Raw genomic sequence first — 16,800 nt, 5'->3', positions numbered from 1 at the left:
CACATAAATGGTGGCATGCTCTGCTCAGGTTGTACATTATGGAGTTTCTGACTGGGATGCTTTACACAGGGGACAATCTGTGCTCCTCTTCACATGCAGGTGGGACAAACACACAGCCTTGTAAATGTTTGCCCAGAAAGATCTGGCTTGAAGCACAATAGCAGCTGCGGGAACTGTGTCTCCCTAGGAACACAAATGACTAGTTACCACAGTGCTAAATAGTAATTCACAACTTTTTCCTGTTTTTGTTTTTTACTTTAAAATATTTGTTGAAATTGCTTTTGATGAAATGGGGTCAGACACTATTATGGATGCCAATAAGTGCTTGCTGTCAGGCGCCTGCTATAGCTGCCTCCTGAGGGGCTCTACCAGAGCCTGATAAATACAGAAGTGGATACTATCAGCCAAGCAATGGTCTGAGCATGGGGTCCCCAATGGAGGAGCTAGAGAAAGGAGCTGAAGGGGTTTGCAACCCCATAGGGAGAACAACAATATGAATTAACCAGTACCCCTCAGAGTTCCCAGGGACTAAACCATCAACCAAAGAGTACACATGGTGGGACTCATGGCTCCAGCTGCATATAGCAGAGGATGGCCTTGTCAGACATCAATGGGAGGAGAGGCCCTTGGTCCTGAGAAGGCTCAATGCCCCAGTGTACGGTAATGCCAGGATAGGGAAGCAGGAGTGGGTGGATTGGTGAGCAGGGGGAGGGGGAAGGGGATAGAGGGTTTTCTGAGGGGAAACCAGGAAAGGGGATAACGTTTGAAATGTAAATAAAGAAAATATCTAATAAAAAATCTTCTAACTTAAAAAAAAACACCCCCAAAAACCCACAAACCAAAACCAAAAACAGAAAGAAGAATGATATTGCCTCTCCTCTGTGGGGTGTGTGTGTGTGTATTTATGTCACCCCTACCTCCCAGAATTCACAGAAGCACATGGAAAGCAGAAATTGTAATGCTAAGTCCATCTGTTTTAGGGGAAGACAATACGTACAAAGCCTGCTGGTTCCCAAGGACAGCCCTGTGTCTCCACCTGCAGGTGTCTTGTGTACATGTCAGGGGAAATCCAACTTCGGTCCCTGCAAGGAGTTGTCTGTATCACTCCTTGCCACTGGGATAAAATTATTTGAAAACTCTAACATCTGGAAGTGCTGAAGTGTTAGTGGGCCTAGGGCAATTGTCTGTATGGTCCTGAAGCTGAAATCAACCCGGAGATACAGGGCGTTTAATCCTGCCATCGTCATGGCTAATCCTCAAAGGTGAGTACTATAGGTTTTCGCTTGCTTTTTGCAAACCTGATTTACTTGGGAACTTATGCGGAGCTGTTTTATGCAAGCAACTTGATGTCATGGAAGAGAAATCTGTGGTCTCTCAGTTGCTGGAAGCCACTTTGGTATCTTAGCACCAAGAGATGCTCTCAGGAAGAGGGAGTGCAATTTTGGGAGCTTTGACAATGGATTCAACCTTCTCTCTTCAGAGAGATGACAGGACTAATGTTCCAGAATGAGCCAACTGACACTTAGATCACAGCTAATGCATGCCATCTTTCTCAGTGGAGCGAACCAGCAGGGCTGCTGTCGTGTACAAGGAACAAGCTCACAGGAGTCTGAGGAACACACACCCTGGGCGTGTTCTCATTTAATGCCTTATAATGATGCACGCTCACAAGTGGGAAGAAACAGACTATGGATCTGTTGTGTGCTTTGCTATCCTTATCCAGTTCCTAAGTAATGACTGAACAGAAATGTCTGTACAGGTTTGGGAAGGTAGAATTCAGGGTTATCTTTTCCCCAGCTCGCTCTCTCTCGCTCGCTCTCTCTCTCTCTCTCTCTCTCTCTCTCTCTCTCTTTCTCTCTCCCCTTCCTTCCTTCCTTCCTTCCTTCCTTCCTTCCTTCCTTCCTTCCTTCCTTCCTTCCTTCCTTCCTTCCTTTTAAATTAACATCCCAAATACTGTCCCTGCCCCCCTCACAGAGTCCCTCCCCCTCCCCTTCTCTCTGAGAGGATGGGGGAGGGCTTGGCATCCCCCAACCCTGATCATCAAGACTCTGCAGGGGTAGGTGCATCCTCTCCCATTGCAGCCAGACAAGGCAGCCCTATGTGCCTGGCATTCTGACTGGGATGAGTTGAAATTCTGAAGTGGTTTTAATGTGCATTTCCTGGATAGCCAAGGATGTTGAACACACTTTCCTGATGTTTATTGGCCATTTGCATTTTAGAGTTCTTTATATGTCCTGGATATTAATTCCCCTTTGTATGTGGGCTGGCTGTCTCTTTTGCATTGCTGAAGACTTCTTTTGCCGAGCAGAAGTGTCTTAATTTTATGTAATCCCATTTATCATTTGTTGGGTTTTTTTCCTGTGTTACTGGAATTCTGTTTAGAAAGTCCCTGCCTTGTCAATAGTTTGAAGGCTTTTCCCTACAATTTTCATCTATCAGTTTCAACGTTTCAGGTCTTACATAATGGACATTTGGATCTACCCTAATAGGAAGTAAAATGAGAGGCATAAGAAACAATAGCAGCAAAGGCTGCTGAGGAGGTCAACGCACTCGGCGCTGTAGACTCACAAACGGCCAACAGTTTTCATGTCCTTAGAAGTTTAATTGAAGTCAGGAAATGGCAAAAGAGAATGAAAAAAAGTTATTTTCTTTCTATGATTGTATCGATGTCATGGGCTTGTCAAAATGTCACATGGGGTGGGGTGGGGTGGGGTTCAGAGCCTCTGTTCTTCCAGAGGTTCTGAGTTCAATTCCCAACAATTTGCATAGATGGGTGGCTCAAAACTGTCTATAATGGAATGATGCCCTCTTCTGCCACATAAGAGTACATGCAGAGGGAACACTCACATCCGTAAAATAAATAAATAAATCTTTTCTAAAAAAGTCACATGGGGCACTGTTTCTGAGAGCCTGAACTAACACATCTTTCTGTTATCTTAAGAGAAATTCCAAATATGGTAGAAACCTTTAATTTTTTTTACTTAATACAGAAATATGAATGAAGCCAGAGGCCAGTGAATATTCACATCTTCATCCCACCTTTACCCTCATTGGTCAACTTGATCCTTGGGGAATTAAGCCAAAAGGAAAGCAGAATTCTAACACCTCTTCCTATTTTTAGGTAATTGAGGGGCTGAAAAGATGGCTCAGATGTTAGGAGTGTGTAACTGTACTTCTAGAGGATCAGGGTTCAATTCCCAGTACCCACATAGCAGCTATCACATATATGTGGTACACTTACATATAAGGAGGCAAAACACATAAAGTTAACAAATCTTAAAAAAATGAAAAAATAGGTAAGTGACTCTGTATCAAGTCTATACAAGTGTTTGTAAAGTTATCTTTGGAATACTAACTGTTATATACTTTCAGGTGTCAGGGATACACTCATGTGCATACATGTATGTGCACACATATGCACACACACCCACATGCACTCATGCATTCCTGCCACTTGATATCCATGGAGATTTGTTCTTGGATCCTTGTACATACCAAAATCTGCACATGTTCAATCCAAGGCCTTGATTTCTAGTTTGTTGCATTTATCTATGAAACCTTAGCCCTTTAGGATATATGTTGGCTCATTCACAAAACCCCCATGCATGCTTTCATCAGGCAGAAATATTATGTTGCTAAAATATTTTATGTAGTTCCTTCATGAAATGTATACGTCTGGAAAGCAGAGATAATAACAAGCATAGAAGGCAATGTTTGCCTTTTTACTCACTACTTGCCTGTTACCAAAGTGTCTGAAGAAGTTCCCATGAAGAACACGAATAATAATCTCAAAAAGCCAGGAGGAAAGTTTGGGCAGAGAAGTTATGGGAAGCACATGCCGAGGCATAATGACTGACATTGGTCTTGGTTCCTCTCTTTTTCATCTTTCATTTTTATCCATATTCCCTTCTTGATTTGTATAAATTATTTTCTCTTCTGTTTCTTTCTTTTTCTTTATTATCTATCTGGTTCTGAAACCTGAAGCCAAAGAGTACTGTCAGGGATACATCATTTAATCCTTCTGACAGTTCATTAGCTATGAGCTATTATTACCCTCATTGAGAAGATGAAGGAGCTAAGGAAAGAGGATCTGAAAGCTTGCCTAATGTCACATAAATGATGGAGTGAGGATTTTTATCAAGATAGTATTCATTCAGTGATTGCACCATTAATCATTATAAGATATACTGGCTGGCTTGTTAGACCATGTTACCCATAATAAAATGATAATTAAGAAAATGACCATAACAGTAATATTTGTGTAGCAGACATTTTAAACTTTTTCAATGTAGTAGCATTAGTCTAAATTAAAAAAAAAGAAGAAGAACTAATTGCTGGGTGGTAATGTTGCATGCTTTTAACCCAGCATTTGGGAGGCAGAGGCAGGTGGGTCTTTGAATTCTCAGCCGGCTTGGTTTACCCAGACAGTTCCAGGACAGCCAGGGCCACAGCAGGAAACCCTGTCTGAAAAACACAAACAAACAAAGCAACAGCAATAACAACAACCAACAAAAAAAGAGAACTCATTAAACAAAATAAAAACTGTGAAGTAGGTACTACCGCTGCTCATGCCTTAGAAAGTCTCATGTCTATTTCTAGCCATAAACTAAAGAACAAGCCATTTATTTTTCTGAAGAGAAAATAATATATAATTCACATAACATAAAAATTACCTTTTCAAAGTCTATGATTCAGTGATTTTTTTAGCATGTCTCCTGTTACACAGCCATCTTCACTGTCTAATTTTAGATCATATTCATCATCCCCAAAGGAACGATGTCCATTAGAAGTCACTCTCCATCCGTTCTTCTCACCAGGCCCTAGCAACCACTAATCTACTTTCAGTCTCCATGGATTTACCTATTCTGGACATTTCATATAAATGGAATCATAGAATATGTGACCTTCTGTGTCTGGCTTCTTTCACATGGAACAGAGAAAAAACCAGCTACCTTTTAATGGTTGCTATGACTACCGTGGCATAGCACCATTATCAGGAGCTCTGTGTGCATTATCTTTAATCTTTCAATAACCCTGTGGCAGAATAGAACTATGATCTTCATTTTAATGAAGAGACACATGCATAGAGCTGTTCAGTAAGTCCCATAGCACATTACAGCTCATAAATGACATAGTTAAAATGCAAACCCAGGTCAGTTTGTCCATCTGTATCCAGATTCCACACATTTGGCATTCCATCCCTCCACCTGAAGGTCACAAGGATATGGGCTAGTAATGTGTTGCTCAAGCAGGGCTGTGGTGGGAAGTGCAGTCTAAGCTCTTGGACTTGGTGCCTTGGTATGGGGTGGGATAAGGATGCCCTCTGTCAAGCCTGACCTCCACAGATTTGCCTGCTGAGGTCCTGCTTGCCTTGTATTCTCCAGAGCTCCCTGGAGACCTCCGATGCATTCCTTACTTTTATTTAACTTGGATGTGTTGTTTGAAGGGCTTGTATGGTGGCATTTCTGCACTTCTTCATCCAACCTTGGCTTACACAAGAAATCATCTCAAAGCAAGCTAAGATCTCTATAAAGTGAAGGGGGAAAAATCAATGAAATCTCTTGACATTTCCACATACAAAACAAAACCAATCAAACCACCACCACCACAAGAACAACAAAGAACACCCCCCCACACACACACACAGTTTAGGAATTTATGAACTCCAGGCTTAGCACCAGCTTGCTTTCTGTGGATTAGCTATAGGAGGAGGTATCAGGGTCTCCCAATGATTTGGTACACAGAGAACCATTTGGGCTGTTAGCTTACTCTGAACACAGAGCTCTTCACAACGTGGCCTGTGAAATGTAGAAGAATGGACTTCAAAAAGAAAGGATTCTACCCAAACTGATAAAACTGAGATTTTTCACCATATGATGATGGTAATTATTCCTTAAATATCTCTGGAAGGAGAGAGAGAGAGAGAGAGAGAGAGAGAGAGAGAGAGAGAGAGAGAGAGAGAGAGAGAGAGTCATATCTCAAATAGCAGCATCCTAGAATGTTAGAGCTAGAGGTGACCTTCAAAACAGTATTTAGCCTAACTTGTTAGAGACAAATAAATGGGGTGCGGTGGTGGTGGTGGTGCATCGACTGTCCACAGGTATTATGGAGACAGCCACAGGGATTATCATGTCCTGGTCACTTTATAAAGTGAAGTAAACTGAATGTCCTGAATGTCACTGACCTACCTGATGATGCTAACTGTGTCAGCGACTCTCTTGGCTCTTGGTCCTGTATGCCAATCACTGCTTGCTTTCTTGGATAATAATGTGGTAGCTCTTAGTGACTACCAAGAACACTGATGATGATGATGATGAGGAGGAGGAGGAGGAGGAGGATAACATCAGCCCCCTCCGAAAAACACCTGGTGCAGATGACTTCTGTTTTGTGATTTGTAAGGCTGTCTTGGGAGACTAGGTCTCCTGCCCTTTCTTGTCATCTCTCTTCAAAGCCATCCACTTAATTTATCCCCTCACCCAGTTAAGGATCACCAAGATAATGAAACAGGGGAAGAAGAAACAACGAATATCCACAAAACAGGACCAAAAATTCTACTTATCACTGACAGCTCTGTCCCTGAATGAGCCCGAGAACTCTTTTATCATATGATGCAAAGATGTAGATGTTCAAACTAATCCTTATGAGCTATAAATAATTAAGTAGATGCTCTGTATAAGATGGCAGAGAAGTAGATACTTGTTTTCCAGAAGTAATGCCTTCCAAACCATTTGTTCAATGGTTTGGAAACGGAGGTCCAAACAGCTCATTTCTCCAGATCACTGAACTGATTTGTTGTTACTGAAGCTGGCAGCCTCTGGGAGTCACTGTTGAGTTCCCAGAGGAATTCAGATGCTGGCAAAAAAAAAAAAAAAAAAAAAAAAGAAGGTTCTGGAAGAAAATTTTACCTCTTTGAAGTTAGGAATAGCATGTCCCAGGCTTCTCTTTATCATTTTTCCTCTCAAGATTTTATTTTGACATAATTTTAGAGTTACACAAAGGTTGTGAAAATGGTACAAAGAATTCCTGTGAGCTCATCATTTAACCTCTCCTTGTCTTGAGTAACCTCAGGGTATTTATTAAATGCCAGGCATTGATCCTGATATAGTACTATTAAATGACAAACTATTCAGATTGTAACCATTTTCCACTTGTGTCTACATTGTATTTGTTGTTAGCTGTATCTGTCTTCTTAGTCTGCTCCAGTCTGTGACAGTTCTTTGGCCTTTCCTTGTCTTTGATGAACATGACATTTTTGAAGAGTAGTACTTGGATATTTTTGTAGACTGTCCCTCAACTTGGGGTTGTGTGATGGTTTGTCATGATTATAATGGAATAGAAATTTATCATGGTTAGACTGAGATAGATCAAAGTTGTTTTGCTCTGGCCTCCATTTCTTCCTTCCCTGTCTTTTGTCTTCATCTCCAGCTTACTGCTCTGTATCTTCAACAGCTAAGCCTCTCTAAGCACTTGCTCTATGCCTAACTGCACGATAGCAGATTTAGGTAGTGGAAAAGGATGGCTCCACCTCTCCCTATTCACTCATCTTCCCAACAAGGCTATTAAAACTCTAGGAAAGATGCCTTGTCTCTTCCATGGAGAGATCTTGGAGGCAGCACTCTGCTCATTTTGCGAAGTTTAGAGCAGAGGGGTGCTCCCCACTCCCAGCTGTACTTTATCTCTGCATTACTTATTGGGTAGAAACTGAGAATGCGCCATCTTCAAACTATTAGACCTTCATTACGTGTCCTGAATTCTGGAGAGGATTCTTAAGGTTGCCTTAGCAACGGAGTAATATGATGTTTCATTTCAGTGATTCTGACGGTTCCTGGTTTCCTAGTTTTGTGGCGCAGGAAAAAAAAAAAAACAGTCTTAGTTTTTCTGTGGGTTCCAGAGAGATGAGGAATATTACAGAAACTTCAATTATATTACTTAAAATATGATCCTTTTGTATTGTGTGAATGTATAAAATGTTCTCTCGTCTTCCAATAAACTTGGAGCGTTAAAAAATTATTGTAAACTCTAGACTCTGGTCATGGACTCATACATAATGCTCACTTACAGTTCCCAGGAATTTTGCTCCAGGAGCCCAGCCTTACTGATCTGGATCTCCTGCAGTAACTAGAGAACCCTGTCTTCTCCTCCTCAGACCTACCTGTACTACTGGGGAACCTCCTACACAGGAGCCCACCCCCTTATCCTTGCTTCCACTTTTGTCTACATTGCCTGGAAACCAAGCTCCAGGTTCCAGCTACTGGCCTCTTGCTCCTGGCTCACCTATGGCTCCTCGGAATCTTGCTCCAGATTCCAGCCAGTACAGCTGCCTGCACCAAGTGGGAAATGACAGCTTCTCTTTCTTGGGCCTGCCTGTGGAACTTCCTGCACCAGTTTCACAGATGAAAATGGTCATGTCAAATCTACTAAAATGTAGTCCTCTCCTGAACATTATGAATACCCCCACTGAATGAGTTCTAGGACAGCCAGGGCTACATGGAGAGACTGTCTCAAAAACACCCACCCCACACACAAACAAACACCCAAATTTCTTCTCAGTTTTCTATGAAAATTTCTTCAAAATCAACCACATATTAGGGCACAAAGCAAGTCTCAACAAATATAGGAAAATTGAAATAACATCCTGTATTTTATCTGACCACAATTCAATAAAACTGGTTATCAACAGTGATAGAAACTATAGAATGTATACAGAATGAGGAGAGTAAATGTCACACTATTGAATGATAATTGGGTCAAGGGGAAAAAAATCAAGAAAGAAAAATTTAAAAATCCTGGAATGTAATGAAAACAAAACTGCAGTATACCAAAATCTATGGGACACAGTGAGGGCAGCCCTAAGAGGAAGGTCTTTAGTGTTAAGGGTGTACATTTAAAAAAATTCAAAAGATGGTAAACTATTAACTCAAAGATGCAACTGAAGGCCTTGGGAAAGCAAGAACAAACTACATCCAAAATGAGTAGGTGGGACTAAATAATCAAACTAATGGCTGAATGAAGGAGAAATGGAAAAAAAAAACCAACATAAAGAAATCAACGAGATGAAGAGTATTGTCTTTGAAAAGATTAATGAGATTTACAAGCCTTTAGCCAAATTAGCCAAAAGAGGGAGACGACTCAGTAAGACTAAAGATGAAAAGAGCGAAATTACAATAGACACATTCAGAAAACCATAAAGAGTAGCTTTAAAGTTTTCTTTCTTTTCTCCATTCACTTGTTTATTTATTTACTTTACAGCCTGGTCGCAGCCCTTACACCCCTCCTCCAAGTTTCCCTTTCCCTTCTGAGAAGGGGAGGCTCTGTTCCACTAAACTGGAAGATCTTAAACAAATGGATTTTTAAAAAGCTAGGTTCATACGGCCTACCAAAGTTAAATAAAGATGAAATAAATCATTTAAACAGATCATTTACAACCAATGAGATAGAAGTAATTATTAAAAATCTTCCAACTAAAACAAATCCCTGGGCCAGGACTGACCTGACACTCTTCGATTTATTCTGTAGATCAGAAAAGGACAGACCTGTTCCATTTCTTTTTTCTTATAAAGCCAATATTATTGCCCAGTACCAAAACCAGATAAAGAAGCAACCCTCATGTCTTAAGTCAATGTTCTATTGCTGTGAAGTGACACCATGACGACATCGACTCTTATAAAGGCAAACATTTAGCTGGGGGCTGGCTTACAGGTTCATAGACGACGCCATCATCCTCATGGCAGGAACCGTGGCGGTACGGAGGCAGATCTGATGCTGGAGACGGAGCTCAGAGGTCCACATTTGGATCAGCAGGCAGCAGGAAAAGAGAGAGACACTGGGCCTGGCTTTGGCATTTGAAAACCCCCAAGTCCACCCTTAGTGACACACTTTCTCCAACAAGGCCACTCCCTAAGCTTATGGGGGCCATTCTTATTCAAACCACTATATCCCCACCCCAAAAAGAATCATGTGGCCTATATATAATCTCCATGATGAATATAGATGAAAAATTCTTCATAAAATGCTTGCAAGCCAAATTCAAGAACATACAAGAAACCTCATCCACCATGATCTGGGATGGACTTCATCCCTGAGCAGAAAGGGTGCTTTAAAATAGGTGAATGAATAAAACTCCTATAGCTGAGAGGCACACACATACACACAAAGTAGCAAGACACAAAAGTTACATAAAAATGAGTAGCCTTCTTATTTACAAATGGCAAATATGATGTGAAAGAAATTATGGAAACAATGCCATCCATAATAGCCTCAAAAATATTTTGGAATAAGTCTAACCATGGAAGGGAAAGACCTCCTATGCTCCTGGATTGATAGGATTAATATTGTGAAAATGGCCATTCTGGAGATATCTCCAGCAGGTTTTTCTTTCCAGGATTGTTTTGAGCTCTTTTGTGTCTTCATATTAAGGTTGGAAATTCAGATGGAGCAATATTTACCGAAGCTTAATCTGACTGAGGTTGGAAGTGGGACTGGTTTCATCTGGAGAGTCTTTGCCAGGTAAGGGTCATATTTATTCCATTTATCTGGGAGGTAACACCAAAGGACAGTGGCCTATTAGGGAGACAATGGATCCAGTAGAGAAAAGGCCAGCTGTGCTATATAGAGATGGCATGAGAGACTTTTTGGAGTAAAGTATCCCTGAGTGTAGGTAAATTTTAATTGAAAAAGCATATTGGTTAACATTCTATTATTATTATTATTTAATATTTTTTACAGTTCAGTCGTTATCTTCCTCCTAGTCCTCCCTCTGTTCCTCATCCCATACCTCCTCGCTAATCTTCAAGAGGATGTCCCCCCTCACCCCACCCCACCAGACCTCCCCACTCCTTGGGGCTTCAAGAAGGTTAGGTGCATTTTCTCTCACTGGGGCCAGACCAGTCCTCATATCAGCTGGTGTATGCTGCCTGGTTGGTGGCTCTGTGTCTGAGAGATCTCAGAGATCCAGATTAGTTGAGACTGCTGGTCTTCCCAGGAGGCCTGCCCTCCTCAGCTTCTTCCAGCCTTTCCCTAATTCCACCACAGGGGTCCCTGACTTCAGTCCAATGGTTGGGTGTAAGTATCTGCATCTGACTCTTTCATCTGTTTGTTGGGCCTCTCAGAGGGCAGCCATGATAGGCTACTGTCTGTAAGCACACCATAACATCAGTAATAGTGTTAAGCCTTGGAGCCTCCCCTGAAGCTGGATCCCAATTTGAGGCTGTTCCCAGACCTCCTTTCCCTCAGTCTCTTCTCCATTTTTGACCCTGCAGTTCTTTTAGACAGGAACAATTCTGGGTCAGACTTTTTGACTGTGGGATGACAACCCCATCCCTCCAGTTGATGTCCTGTCCTGTCTTTCACTGGAGGTGGACTCTACAAGTTCCCTCTCCCCACTGTAGGACATTTCATCTAAGGTCCCTTCCTTTAAGTCCTGAGAGTCTCTCACCTCCCAGGTCTCTGGTACATTCTAGAGAGTCTGTCTGCCTCCTATCTCCTGAGATTGCTTGTTTCCATTCTTTCTGTTGACCTTCAGGGCTTCAATCCTGTCCCCGCCCCCGCCCCCCTCTGCCAATACCTTCCTTTCCCTGTCCCCTTTCCCACTCAGGTCCCTCCCTTCCTCTGCCTCATCCATGATTGGTTAACATTCTTAAAAAGTATTTATCACGTGCTAGCTCTTGATTTCTTAGCATTTTTTCATGTATGCTGTCTTTTGTAGAACAGGCTTTGGAAATAAGTAATCGCTTTCAAATCATAAGGGCCTGCAAATATCTTTGTAAACTCTCCCAATAAATAGACCTGTCTGATTTCAGGGTCCTAACTCACAACACTCTACACAGGACTGTATTAGTTCTTCTATGTTTAAATCTACACGAACCTGTGAATTCTAGTCCAAAGTTGGTTTTCAGGAAGATTAGGTTGAAATTTAGAGAGGCAGAGAGATGCTCCTAATTACCATTTTGCTCTTTAGAATGCTGTCTCTGACACCAGATGGCCAGATTCTAAGGATGAGATCTCCCTTCCTTTTTCCCTCTCTCCCTCCTTTCTTTCTTCCCTCTCTTCCTTCCTCCCTGTCTTCCTCCTTCCCTCCCTCTGTCCTTCCTTACTCCTTCCCCATTCTTTCTGACAGGGTCTTCTTATGTAGCCCAGGTTGGCCTACAACTTACAATTCTTCTGCCTCTGTCTCCTATGTGCTAGAATCACAGGCATGAGCAACCAAGTAGGCTAATTATCTGGTCCTGAAGCAACTAGGGGAAACAAACCCTTTCTAAAGAGCTCAGACTTTTTGATTTTGCTGATTAAAATTGGGGTTCCCATGTTTTCCACCTGTTACGCCTAGAGATCGGGTTTTATAGGAGGCTTAAAGGGAACCCCAGGACTGCATACTCCAGGTACCTGGAGCTAGGTAAGCAGTGGTGGGGTTGGGGTTAGTTTTGTGCACTGTGTATTCAGAAGATGAGTTCTGTGCCCCTGTCCAGAATGGAACCTTATCCTGGGTCACTTTATTAACCAATGTTCTGGTTAATAAAAGGCTAGGGCCTGTGAATCAGCAGGAGAGAAAAAGAGAAAGGGATTGGAGATCTAGTAGGGGGTCTCAGTTAGGGACCACAAGAGGAAGGATGAGGTGAAGGAAGAAGGCTGCCATGAGGCAGGATGGACCGTGAGCACGTGGCCAAGGGAAGCCTGCCCTGAGGGAACACACTGATCCAATCGACTTAATTGGCCCTTAGTGGGGCATTTATCTGGTTATTAATTTCCTAGCTGGGTTAGAATAGCGTACTTCTCAGCACAGTGCCAGCAACTTGTAAATAAAATGCCAACTTTCTGTGCCTTTTATTTGGGACCTAAACAGAGAAGAGTGGAATAGAAACCCCCTGTAAACATCAATATGAACTAACCAGTACCACCAGAGCTCCCTGGGACTATACCACCAATCAAAGAAAACACATGGTGGGACTCATGGCTCCAGCTGCATATGTAGCAGAGGATGGACTTGTCGATCATCAATGGGAAGAGAGGCCCTTGATCCTGTGAAGGTTCTATGCCCTAGTGTAGGGGAATGTCAGGACCAGGAATGGGAGTGGGTGGGTTGCGGAGCAGGAGGAGGGGGGAATAGGGGATTTTCGGAGGGGAAACTAGAAAAGGGGATAACATTTGAAATGTAAATAAAGAAAACATCTAATTTAAAAAAAAGAAAAAAAAAGAAAAGAAACCCCCTGTAAAAATACTACAATGGTGGGTATAGAAATTCTCCAACCTTTGTATTGGTTAGTAGTTTGCAGTCCTTGCATGTCTTCTAGACATGAGCTGCCACAGCAGGCTAAACCATCCTCTCTGTCCAGTTGTTGAGTTCCTATTATATGTCAGAGTCCCTATGAACTATTTGGAAATAGTTGCCCCATTTTCAAAGTTATGGGCTTGTGGAAGGAATAGACTTGGAGCCAGGTATTCACTTAATAGGATTTAGGTGGGCTGGTGAGATGGCTCAGTGGGTAAGAGCACCTGACTGCTCTTCCAAAGGTCCAGAGTTCAAATCCCAGCAACCACATGGTGGCTCACAACCATCCGTAACGAGATCTGACTCCCTCTTCTGGAGTGTCTGAAGACAGGTACAATGTACTTACATATAATAAATAAATAAATCTTAAAAAAAAAAAGGAAAAAAAAATAGGGTTTAGGCTCCATTCCTTACCAAACTTTTCACCATCCCCATCTCTGCATTTTCTTACCTGGTCCGGCTTTACCCATTTTTTTTTAAATTTTTTTTATTAGGTATTTTCCTCATTTACATTTTCAATGCTATCCCAAAGGTCCCCCATACCCACCCCCCCAATCCCCTACCCACCCACTCCCCCTTTTTGGCCCTGGCGTTCCCCTGTACTGGGGCATATAAAGTTTGCAAGTCCAATGGGCCTCTCTTTGCAGTGATGGCCGACTAGGCCATCTTTTGATACATATGCAGCTAAAGACAAGAGCTCCCGGGTACTGGTTAGTTCATATTGTTGCTCCACCTATAGGGTTGCAGTTCCCTATAGCTCCTTGGGTAATTTCTCTAGCTCCTCCATTAGGGGCCCTGTGATCCATCCAATAGCTGACTGTGAGCATCCACTTTTGTGTTTGCTAGGCCCCGGCATAGTCTCACAAGAGAGAGCTATAACTGGGTCCTTTCAGCGAAATCTTGCTAGTGTATGCAATGGTGTCAGCATTTGGAAGCTGATTATGGCATGGATCCCTGCATATGGCAGTCACTAGATGGTCCATCCTTTCGTCACAGCTCCAAATTTTGTCTCTGTAACTCCTTCTATGGGTGTTTTGTTCCCATTTCTAAGAAAGGGTAAAGTGTCCATACTTTGGTCTTCGTTCTTCTTGAATTTCATGCGTTTGGCAAGTTGTATCTTATATCTTGGGTATCCTAAGTTTCTGGGCTATTATCCACTTATCAGTGAGTACATATTGTGCGAGTTCCTTTGTGATTGGGTTACTTCACTCAGGATGATACCCTCCAGGTCCATCCATTTGCCTAGGAATTTCATAAATTCATTTTTTTAATAGCTGAGTAGTATTCCATTGTGTAAATGTACCACATTTTCTGTATCCATTCCTCTGTTGAGGGGCATCTGGGTTCTTTCCAGCTTCTGGCTATTATAAACAAGGCTACTATGAACATAGTGGAGCATGTGTTCTTCTTACCGGTTGGGACATCTTCTGGATATATGCCCAGGAGAGGTATTGCGGGATCCTCCAGTAGTACTATGTCCAATTTTCTGAGGAACCGCCAGACTGATTTCCAGAGTGGTTGTACAAGCTTGCAATCCCACCAACAATGGAGGAGTGTTCCCCTTTCTCCACATCCTCGCCAACATCTGCTGTCACCTGAGTTTTTGATCTTAGCCATTCTGACTGGAGTGAAGTGGAATCTCAGTGTTGTTTTGATTTGCATTTCCCTGATGATTAAGGATGTTGAACATTTTTTCAGGTGTTTCTCTGCCATTCGGTATTCCTCAGGTGAGAATTCTTTGTTCAGCTCTGAGCCCCATTTTTTAATGGGGTTATTTGATTTTCTGGAGTCCACCTTCTTGAGTTCTTTATATATATTGGATATTAGTCCCCTATCCGATTTGGGATAGGTAAAGATCCTTTCCCAATCTGTTGGTGGCCTTTTTGTCTTATTGACAGTGTCTTTTGCTTTGCAGAAGCTTTGCAATTTTATGAGGTCCCATTTATCGATTCTTGATCTTACAGCACAAGCCATTGCTGTTCTATTCAGGAATTTTTCCCCTGTACCCATATCTTCGAGGCTTTTCCCCACTTTCTCCTCTATAAGTTTCAGTGTCTCTGGTTTTATGTGGAGTTCCTTAATCCACTTAGACTTGACCTTAGTACAAGGAGATAGAAATGGATCAATTCGCATTCTTCTACATGATAACCGCCAGTTGTGCCAGCACCATTTGTTGAAAATGCTGTCTTTTTTCCACTGGATGGTTTTAGCTCCCTTGTCAAAGATCAAGTGACCATAGGTGTGTGGGTTCATCTCTGGGTCTTCAATTCTGTTCCATTGGTCTACTTGTCTGTCACTATACCAGTACCATGCAGTTTTGATCACAATTGCTCTGTAGTACAGTTTTAGGTCCGGCATGGTGATTCCACCAGAGGTTCATTTATCCTTGAGAAGAGTTTTTGCTATCTAGGTTTTTTGTTATTCCAGATGAATTTGCGGATTGCTCTTTCTAATTCGTTGAAGAATTGAGTTGGAATTTTGATGGGGATTGCATTGAATCTGTAGATTGCTTTTGGCAAGATAGCCATTTTTACTATATTGATCCTGCCAATCCATGAGCATGGGAGATCCTTCCATCTTCTGAGATCTTCTTCAATTTCTTTCTTCAGAGACTTGAAGTTTTTATCATACAGATCTTTCACTTCCTTAGTTAGAGTCACACCGAGGTATATTATACTATTTGTGACTATTGAGAAGGGTGTTGTTTCCCTAATTTCTTTCTCAGCCTGTTTATCCTTTGGGGCTTTACCCATTTATGAGTATTATAATGTAGTGTTTTGAAAGGGTGGGGCCAGCCCTGGTAGTGAGCGTCTGTGACCTCTGTTAGTGGGAAAGCTGAGACTAGAGGATCACAAATCCAAGGCTTGCCTAGGCTACAAAGTGAATTCATGGCCAGCCTGAACAACCTACTAAGACCCTATATCAAGATAAAAATAAACAAATAAATAAAGGGTTGGGGATATAGCTCAGTGCCATGGTGCTTGATTGGTACGCCAGCTGCTTTTCCTATTGCTCTCACAGAAGCAGCTTACGGAAAGAAATTTTCCTTTGGATTACAGGGTTAGGAGAGGGAAGACGCAGCAGCGAGGATGGCTGAGGCACTGGATTCACGGAACAGTACTGCTCCCGCCCCAAACACCGCTGGGGGAATGGTTTCAGTTTATGGAGAAAAGAAAACAAAAGTAAGGCAAAATTTTAGGCTTATGTTTTATAGTGCATGCCAAAATTAATCTAAGACAGATTAAATGTGGGCATATTTTAAGACACTTAAATTAAGAGCGTATTTACTAATAAAAAGTAAAATAAATAGACAACTAGGCCAATAATCCAACCTATGGCCTTTGGATGCAGAAATTTTACTTCTAAGAAGGTACATATTAACAAGAAGTCGCTCAAAAGGAGTTTGTTCTGAAATATTAATGGCACTACATTGTGTCCCTGTAGTTGAGTTTTTAATTTCTCTTTCTCCATGTCATGTCCTCCCCCTCCTCATTCTGCTCTGACAATACAGCAGTATGCTTGTACAGTGCCCCTTA

At 42.0% G+C, this 16,800-nt stretch overlaps 1 long non-coding RNA gene across 1 annotated transcript; it reads left to right on the top strand.

Moving 5' to 3' along the window:
• The first annotated feature begins 1,043 nt into the window (after positions 1–1,043).
• On the top strand, positions 1,044–16,406 carry Gm32829. The gene is made up of 3 exons (XR_386879.1): positions 1,044–1,262; positions 10,417–10,506; positions 16,324–16,406. It is a non-coding gene; the product is annotated as a predicted gene, 32829 (long non-coding RNA).
• Positions 16,407–16,800: the final 394 nt, after the last annotated feature.

This window comes from Mus musculus, chromosome X, assembly GCF_000001635.26.
Source record: "Mus musculus strain C57BL/6J chromosome X, GRCm38.p6 C57BL/6J".
NCBI classification, from domain to species: Eukaryota; Metazoa; Chordata; class Mammalia; order Rodentia; family Muridae; genus Mus; species Mus musculus.
This window is presented reverse-complemented; position numbering and strand designations above follow the sequence as displayed.